The sequence below is a fragment of the Trichechus manatus genome, unplaced genomic scaffold (genome assembly GCF_000243295.1).
Source record: "Trichechus manatus latirostris isolate Lorelei unplaced genomic scaffold, TriManLat1.0 scaffold00083, whole genome shotgun sequence".
NCBI classification, from domain to species: Eukaryota; Metazoa; Chordata; class Mammalia; order Sirenia; family Trichechidae; genus Trichechus; species Trichechus manatus.
Window position 1 is genome coordinate 10,299,055 of NW_004444019.1, and position 8,220 is coordinate 10,307,274.

Consider the following 8,220-nt stretch of genomic DNA (forward strand, 5'->3'; position numbering starts at 1 on the left):
GTTGTGACCTCCTCCAGGGAGATGGTATAACCATGGTTGAGGCAGCTTCCTTAGGTCAACAGCAATTCCCAGAGAGAGAAGGGGCTGTGAGCCATAAGCAGCCAACATTCCCAGGATTTGGAAAATGTATGCCTCAGTCTGAAAGTGAGATTTGGGGAGTGTACCCCAGAATCAACTTTAGTCCACCCCTTTTGCTGCTTGAATCCCCTTGCTTTATATAGTAAGTTTACTCCATCTGGGAGCAGCTCCTCCAGAATCCTGGTTAGTCTGCTTTTGGGGGAAAATTTACAAGAGGAAGATTAGTGAAAAGCTGCTGCAGCTAGTCTAGAGGTGACAACTTATACTTTTCATTTCCTCCTTCTATTACTTTTACCACATTTCCATCACCCTCCACAAATATCTCTGCCCTATTTAAAAGGGGGGACATTATGATTCTTTTCACCATTATCAATGTCAACTCAGACCCTGTATTTAAAAGTCCTCAGAAACGTAAGAGGTTTCCTTTCTGTTATGGATTGAATGATGTCCCCCAAAAATGTGTGTATCAATTTGGCTGGGCCATGATTCAAAGTATTGTGTGGTTGTCCTCCATTTTGTAATTGTAATTTTACGTTAAAGAGGGTTAGGGTGGGATTGTATAACACCCTTACTAAGGTCACATCCCTGATTCAATATAAAGGGAGTTTTCCTAGGGTATGGCCTGTACCATCTTTTAGCTTACAAGAGATAAAAGGAAAGGGAAGCAAGCAGAGAGTTGGGGATCTCATAACCACCATGAAAGCAGCGCCGGGAGCAGAGCATGTCCTTTGGACCCAGGCTCCTACGCAGAGAAGCTGCTAGTCCGGGGGAACATTGATGAGAAGGCCAATGGAGAGAGAAAGCCTTCCTCTGGAACTGATGCCCTGGATTTGGACTTCTAGCCTACTAGACTGTGAGAAAATAAATTTCTCTTTGTTGGAACCATCCACTTGTGGTATTTCTGTTGTAGCAGCACTGGATGACTAAGACACTTTCCAAAGTGTAGAGTTAGCCAAGAGTATGAGCGTGGGTCATTTAGGGGAATAATTACCGTTATAAATTTGCCATGATGTTGCAAGGTCATTATACCTGGGGATGCAGCCTCTTTTAACCAATGGCTTCCAAGTCTGAAAATTCACTCAGGTCTGGAAACTAAGAAAGAGATTATGACTTTTTATTAGAGCAGCTTCTCTTGGCCTCCTGATCATCTATCCTTAATTTAATTATACAGACAGAGCAGTACTCTTACTTTGTATATTTGTATAGATGGAGCAATTAGTCACAGCCATAAGTCTCTGCAACTGGAATTGGGGAGCACAAAGTTAAAGTACGAAATGCTCCAAGGTACAGAAGCTAAACTAATTGCGGTCAAGTCGATTCCAACCCATAGCAACAATGTAGGAGAGAGTGGAACTGCCCCATAGGGTTGCCAAGGAGCAGCTGGTAGATTCGAACTGCCGACCCTTTGGTTAACTGCCAAAGTGAAGTGGTTAAGCAGCTGGCTGCTAACCAAAAGGTCCGCAGTTAGAACCCATCAGCCGCTCCTTGGAGACCCTATAGAGTCGCTAAGAGTCACAAAAGATTCGACGGCAACAGTTTCGGTTTGGGTTTTGTTTCGTTTTTTATAGATCTCTGCAGGTTAGGATCCCCTAGCTGAAGCCCCACCAACTTTGCTGCTCCTTATGATAACTATGTTTAACTTGTTTCTGATAGTTGAGCATCACCTGGTCTCTATTACTTTGTGACCCTATCATTTCCATTGCTTTCAGGGAGCCCAGTTCTATAGCAGCATCTCCTACCATCAGCTGTGGCCGACAGAGATTAGTTACCATTGAGCTTTCTAATATATGCTGGTGCCCTTTCTGTCATCTTATTCCCTATTGCTAAGGTGAATGGAATGTCCTTCAGGCCCTTCTTTAGAAGATATTTTGCTGTTGGTTTCTCTGGTCTTAAATAGTACATTCACTCTAGCATGTTTCTTTCTCTGAGCCTTTTGATCCTTCTTCCACTGTCTGCCCCAGAGGTTTTGTCATTTCTACTTCACGTAGTGTGAGCTATCACTTTCTCCACACTTCCAGGAGTCATCCTCAGGAATGTATCCACATGATCTCCTAGGACCCTTGCCAAGATGTTAAATATTATATCATTGTGAAGTACTTCCATATCTATATCCATCAACTCGCCATTGTCCAGCTTTATATTCAGTTCCTTTTGCTCCACCGCACTCAGGATCCAGTCCCATATGCACTCACTCAACTCCTGCTGGTACATGTTGGCTAGGTTCTATAGCTGCTTCAAGGTATAGTCCCTGTTCTCTTTTAGTAGACCCAGCATTTCCTCAGCTGGGTTATGTTGTTGTGACTTAACCCTAATTATTATTGGACTGGTGGCCAGGAAGGAAGGTGAGGTAATACCTTCTGGGAGATACCACATCTGTGTTCAAATAAGGGGGAACCATAGCCTTTATTACTGCCAGAAATTCAAGCCAGATTCGGAAGAAGACATGGAACAAGGGGTATCATTGCTGATGTTAGATGGATCTTGGCTGAAAGCAGAGAATACCAGAAAGATGTTTAACTGTGTTTTATTGACTATGCAAAGGCATTTGACTGTGTGGATCATAACAAATTATGGATAACATTGAGAAGAATGGGAATTCCAGAACACTTAATTATGCTCTTGAGGAAACTGTACCTAGACCAGAGGCAGTCGTTTGAACAGAACGTGGGGATACTGCATGGTTAAAAATCAGCAAAAGTGTATGTCAGGGTTGTATCCATTCACCATACTTATTCAATCTGTAGGCTGAGCAAATAATCTGAGAAGCTGGACTCTATGAAGAAGAACACAGCATCAGGAGTTGGAGAAAGACTCACTAACAACCTTCGATATGCAGATGACACAATCTTGCTTGCTGACAGTGAAGAGGACTTGAAGCACTTACTGATGAAGATTAAAGACTATAGACTTCAGTATGGATTACAACAGTTCAATATGAAGAAAACAAAAACCCTCACAATAAGCAACATCATGATAAACGGAGAAAAGATTGAAGTTGTCAAGTATTTCATTTTACTTGGATCCACAATCAACAACCAGGGAAGCAGGAGTCAAGAAATCAAATGATGCATTGCACTGGGCAAATCTGTTGCAAAAGACCCTTTAAAGTATTAAAAAGCAAAGATGTTACTTTGAGGACTAAGGTGCGCCTGACCCAAGCCCTGGTATTATCAGTAGCCTCATATGCATGCAAAAGCTGGACAATGAATAAGGAAGATGGAAACAGAATTGATAACATTTGAATTATGGCATTGGTGAAAAATAATGAATATACCATAGACTGCCAGAAGAATGAACAGACCCGTCTTGGAAGAAGTACAGCCAAAATGTTTCTTAGACATGAGGATGGCGAGACTTTGTTTCATGTACTTTGGAGATGTTATCAGGAGGGACCAATCCCTGGAGAAGGACATCATGCTTGGTAAAGTACATGGTCAGCAAAAGAGAGGAAGACCCTCCACAAGATAGATTGATATAGTGGCTGCAACAATGGGCTCAAGCATAGCAATGATTGTGAGGATGGCACAGGACTGGGCAGTGTTTTGTTGTTACAAGTCAGAACCGACTCGACGGCAACTACCAACGACATAGCCTTTATTACAAATGAGTGGACCACTTTGGCTGGCACATAGGGTTCAAGGCAATCCAGGAATTCAATCTTTCTGAGTATATACTCCAAGATTTTCTCATTGCATGTCTCAGGCTTTCAAGTCTTCTTAGGCCCTGATCTTGGTGTAGAAGACTTTTTGGGGTTGAAAATGCAATCATCTATAGAACTCTACTACTCTTATAATTAAATCCTGGGCCTGAATCTCATTTTTTTTCTGTCCTCCAGCTGCAGGAAATGAGACCTTTTACATATGCTGCCAAGGAGGCCCTTTGATTTTCACACTTAGACTTTAATTGATGATAAATCACCCTCAGATTTTCATTGTCTTTCTCCAATGCATCAAATGCACCCAGCAGCTGTCTCTACAGGAGTAGTCTTTATAATTATACTTCTTTATAATAGTCTTTATAATTATACTTCTCCCATAGCTCTCAAATGCCTGGGATATTGCACTCATTGAAGCAGTCCAGTCCATTGATGTCCTATCCCAATTCACTGCCAGTGAAAGTTTTAACAATTACACTGTTGCTGAGTGAGAGGGCTATACATGTTCTTCTTACCACCAGTGATGGGCTCTTCATTGCCAACTGGCCAGCAGGTGATTCAGCTCTAAAAATCCCATTTTTAAGTCTGTTTCCTTGGACTACTTCTGGTAGCAACTATTGCAGATTGAGTTCCCAGGGAAACAGATTCTATAACTCTGATTAGCATGCAGGAGGTTTATTGTGGTATACTTTTCAGAACACCTGTGAAGGAGCAAGGAAGAATGGATTGGGCAAGGAAAAAATTTGAACTGCCACACATTTGCAACAGTGAATTCACCAATAGCACAGGAAGCTCTAAAGTTAGAATGGCTATTTAGAGTTATTCCAAATTGAGGCAGAGAAGCTGGGTCTTCGTTCTCCCATACCACTGACCAGTTATTGAATGAGGGCTTCCTCTAAGGGAGGAATAGACGGTGAAGCAGCTTTCTTAGGCCAAGGACACAGCTGTGAACTGTAAACTGTCAAACTCCTGGCAACAGAGGGAATAAGTGCCTCAGTTCTGAAGGAGGAAACTCAGTGGCATATGACAGCATTCACTACATTATAGATGCCACTGTCTAAAACAGAGAGTACTGAATTAAAGACCTCTGAAGTAGAGTCTATTGAAAAATATATGATTAAGTAGGTGGATTGAGGAAAAGATGCAGAAACTTAAGTCTTAAAGGAAATGGGGGTGATGTCATCCTGGATGTTACAATTCCGAAGGACTTAGTGAGACCGGTGATTTCATGACTCAATGATTCTTTGATTCTATTCTGTTCTTCATTTTATTGAAGTAGGATCATTATGTTTAGATGTGGTCATTGCAAATGCTGTACTACTATATCAGAGAAGGGATAAGATATATCACTTAAACATTGTGTAAATGAAGTGTGTTCCAATGTAGAATAAAATGATGTACTATCTTCATTACCAACTCCATAAAATTTATCTACCTATCAAAGATCATATGCCAGCTCCTGAATGATCCCTGTGGCCAACGTAATGCTACGTACTGTGATATGGTGAAAGGAATTTCACACTTGGCTTAGGCACCCAGGTCCTAACCCTGATGCTGGAGTCACAAAGTTGTGAGGGTGAAATGGATGCAGGTGACAACATTGTTTGAGGTTAGTAAGGAATAAGGTAAATTATATTATCAGTTTTTTAACTTTTGTGTTGAAATATTTATAGACTCACAGAAATTTGCAAAATTAGTAGGTAAAGTCTCATGTTCTAACACACAGCTTCTCTCAATGGTGACATTATATATAACTGTGGTAAAATATAAAAACCAGGAAATTGACATTGGTACCATACTGTTAACTAGAGATTGTTCCATTTTTACCGTGTTTTTATATGCATTTGTGTGTATGTGTTTCTATTTAATTATATCCCATGTATAGATTCATGTAACCATCACCAAAATCAAGATACAGAACTGTTCCATCACTACAGAGGAACCACCTCATGCTATGCTTTTATGTTCATACCCACCCTACTCCGTTGTTTCTGTCCTGGCAACCACTAATCTGTTCTCTATCTCTATAGTTTTGTATTTTTGAGAATGTTATATAAATGGAGTCACACAGTATATGATCTTTTGAGATTAGCATAATTCCCTCAAAATCCATCCATATTGTTGCATGTATCAATAGTTCATTACTTTTTATTATTGAGTAGTATTCCACTGTATGGGTATACAAGAGTTAATTTAACCATTCACCAATAGAATGACATTTGGATTGTTTCCAATTTTCTGCTATTATTAATAAGGTTGCTATAAACATTTGTTGGTGCAGTGGTTAAGAGCTCAAGCTGCTAGCCAAAAGGTCGGCAGTTCGAATCCACCAGCCACTCCTTGGAAATCCTATGGAGCAGTTCTACTATGTCCTATAGGGTCACTATGAGTCGGAATTGACTCGACAGCATACAACAACAACATAAAATACGTGTATAAGTTTTCACTTCTCTGGGCATAATACTCAAGAGTGTGCTTGTTGGATTGTATGGTAAGGTATGTTTATAAGAAACCGTCAAACAGTTTTTGAAAGTGGCTGTGACATTTTACATTCCAGCCAACAATGCATGTTTGCCAGCATTTGGTATTATTACTACTTTAATTTTAGTTACTCTAATAGGTGTGTAGTGATATCTCACTGGAGTTTTGATTTGCTCACCCCTAATGGCTAATGATGTTAAGAAATAGTTTGGGTCAAGTAAATTGGCTATGCTGACTATTTCTGGTTTTCTTGCACTCATCTTTTAGCACTTATGAAACTCTTACTTTGGAAAGAAATGTTCTTAGACTATTAAATCCTGCCTGCCATATGTTATTTATACCTTTATGTATGTTGTAACATTACAGATAGATAGACTTTTAAAGAATACTGGTGAAATCCTTAATTTTACACAGTAGGAGACTGAGGCCTTGCTATGTTAAGTAACTTGTTCAAGATTGCACCATTTGTCAGTGTCAGAGCTGGAACCAGAATCAAGGCCACCGGTCTCTTGATCTAGCACCCTTTTTTGACACTGTCATGTCTTGATGTTTGGTCTCCCCCGCTAAACGGGACTTCCGTGTGTGTGTGTGTTTCTCTTTACCTCCTTCTGCGTCTAGCATATTCTCCTGAACACAGCAAGTGCTCAAAAGATGTTTATTAATAGGCTGAGAGTTACAAACATATCTCCTGCAGCATCATTTTTCAAACCTTTTTCTGGCCAGATGCCTACCTTTAGAATACCTAACTCTTGTCTGATTTTCACTCCAGAGAAATTCTGCATTCCAATAATGATAAATATTATTTTGTCTACTACTTTGTCTGGCACCTTGGATTTCCAGAACCCTTAACTGGGGGATAATAAGATATTACATGTAATCTTTTAAATTCACAAAGCACTGCAAGGTCTATCTAGTTGGATCCCTGGGAACATGTAAAGTTGAGTGGGTGGAGGGTTGGCAGGGATGAATAAGGGTAGATACAATAAGGTTGGTAGAAAAGTGAATGGAGCTTTGAACTGTTAAGGTTTGAAGAAGGAGGGAAGTAGACAGAAATTAGCCCAAGGGCAAGAGGATTTCTTTAGAAGTGGATAATCCTTTGAGTATGCACTGGGAAGAATTTAACTCCTCGATAGAGTTTTCCTTGAACTAAAGTAATATATAACATTTAAATTCCTTCCCTTATATTTTGTAACTCACTTTGGATCCTCTCATACTTTTGATTAAGTCTGATATACCCATCTAACTATCTGTGGAGATGGGGAAGAGAAGTATGAGACAAGGCCAAGTTAAAACTACTCCACCTTTGCTACCCCTTCACTTTAAGGGTTCTCATATATTGTAAACCATGATACTGAGGTGTCTGTAATCTTTGAGTTTCAATTGACCTTGAGGTAAGTGTGCAGTTGGCCATGTCAGAGAGGACATAAAGATGCCCAGAGGAAGAGCATCAGGCAGGTGGTTAAATTGAAAGAGTACACGAGACAGAGCACTCTGCCTGCTTCCATTTCCAAACATACTTGAGGGACAACCCATACGGATGGAAAGAAATCTGACTCTTATAAGAATGAATCATGGAATATCAGCTGAAAAACAAGTAAAATAAAATCAAGCCGAAAGTGAAAAAAAGTAAAGGGTGAGTGATTATAGGTCTCCCAGTTGTCAAAGAGTTTTTGGAGTAGTGTTATTTGTAGTTAATGAAAGAGAGGTTTGAGTTGAGTATTCAGAGCCCAAGAAGTGGCCATGAAAATGGATACTGAATGGAGTGGATTTGAGGAGATTGAGATATGAAAAGGTCAAGGTGTTGGATGGCTCATCCACAGGGACATAGAAGATATTTTCCATGATATCAGGCCTTAGGGTAGAGAGGAAGACTGGAAACTAAAGTCCTTAGTAAATGAGAGGGAGCAATTAAAAAGTTGGCAGAATAATCCCAGAAGGAAGGAGAGAGACAACTATGGCAAAGTGGTGTAAAGCCAAAAAGTAGAAGAAATTTTATAAGGGGAAGG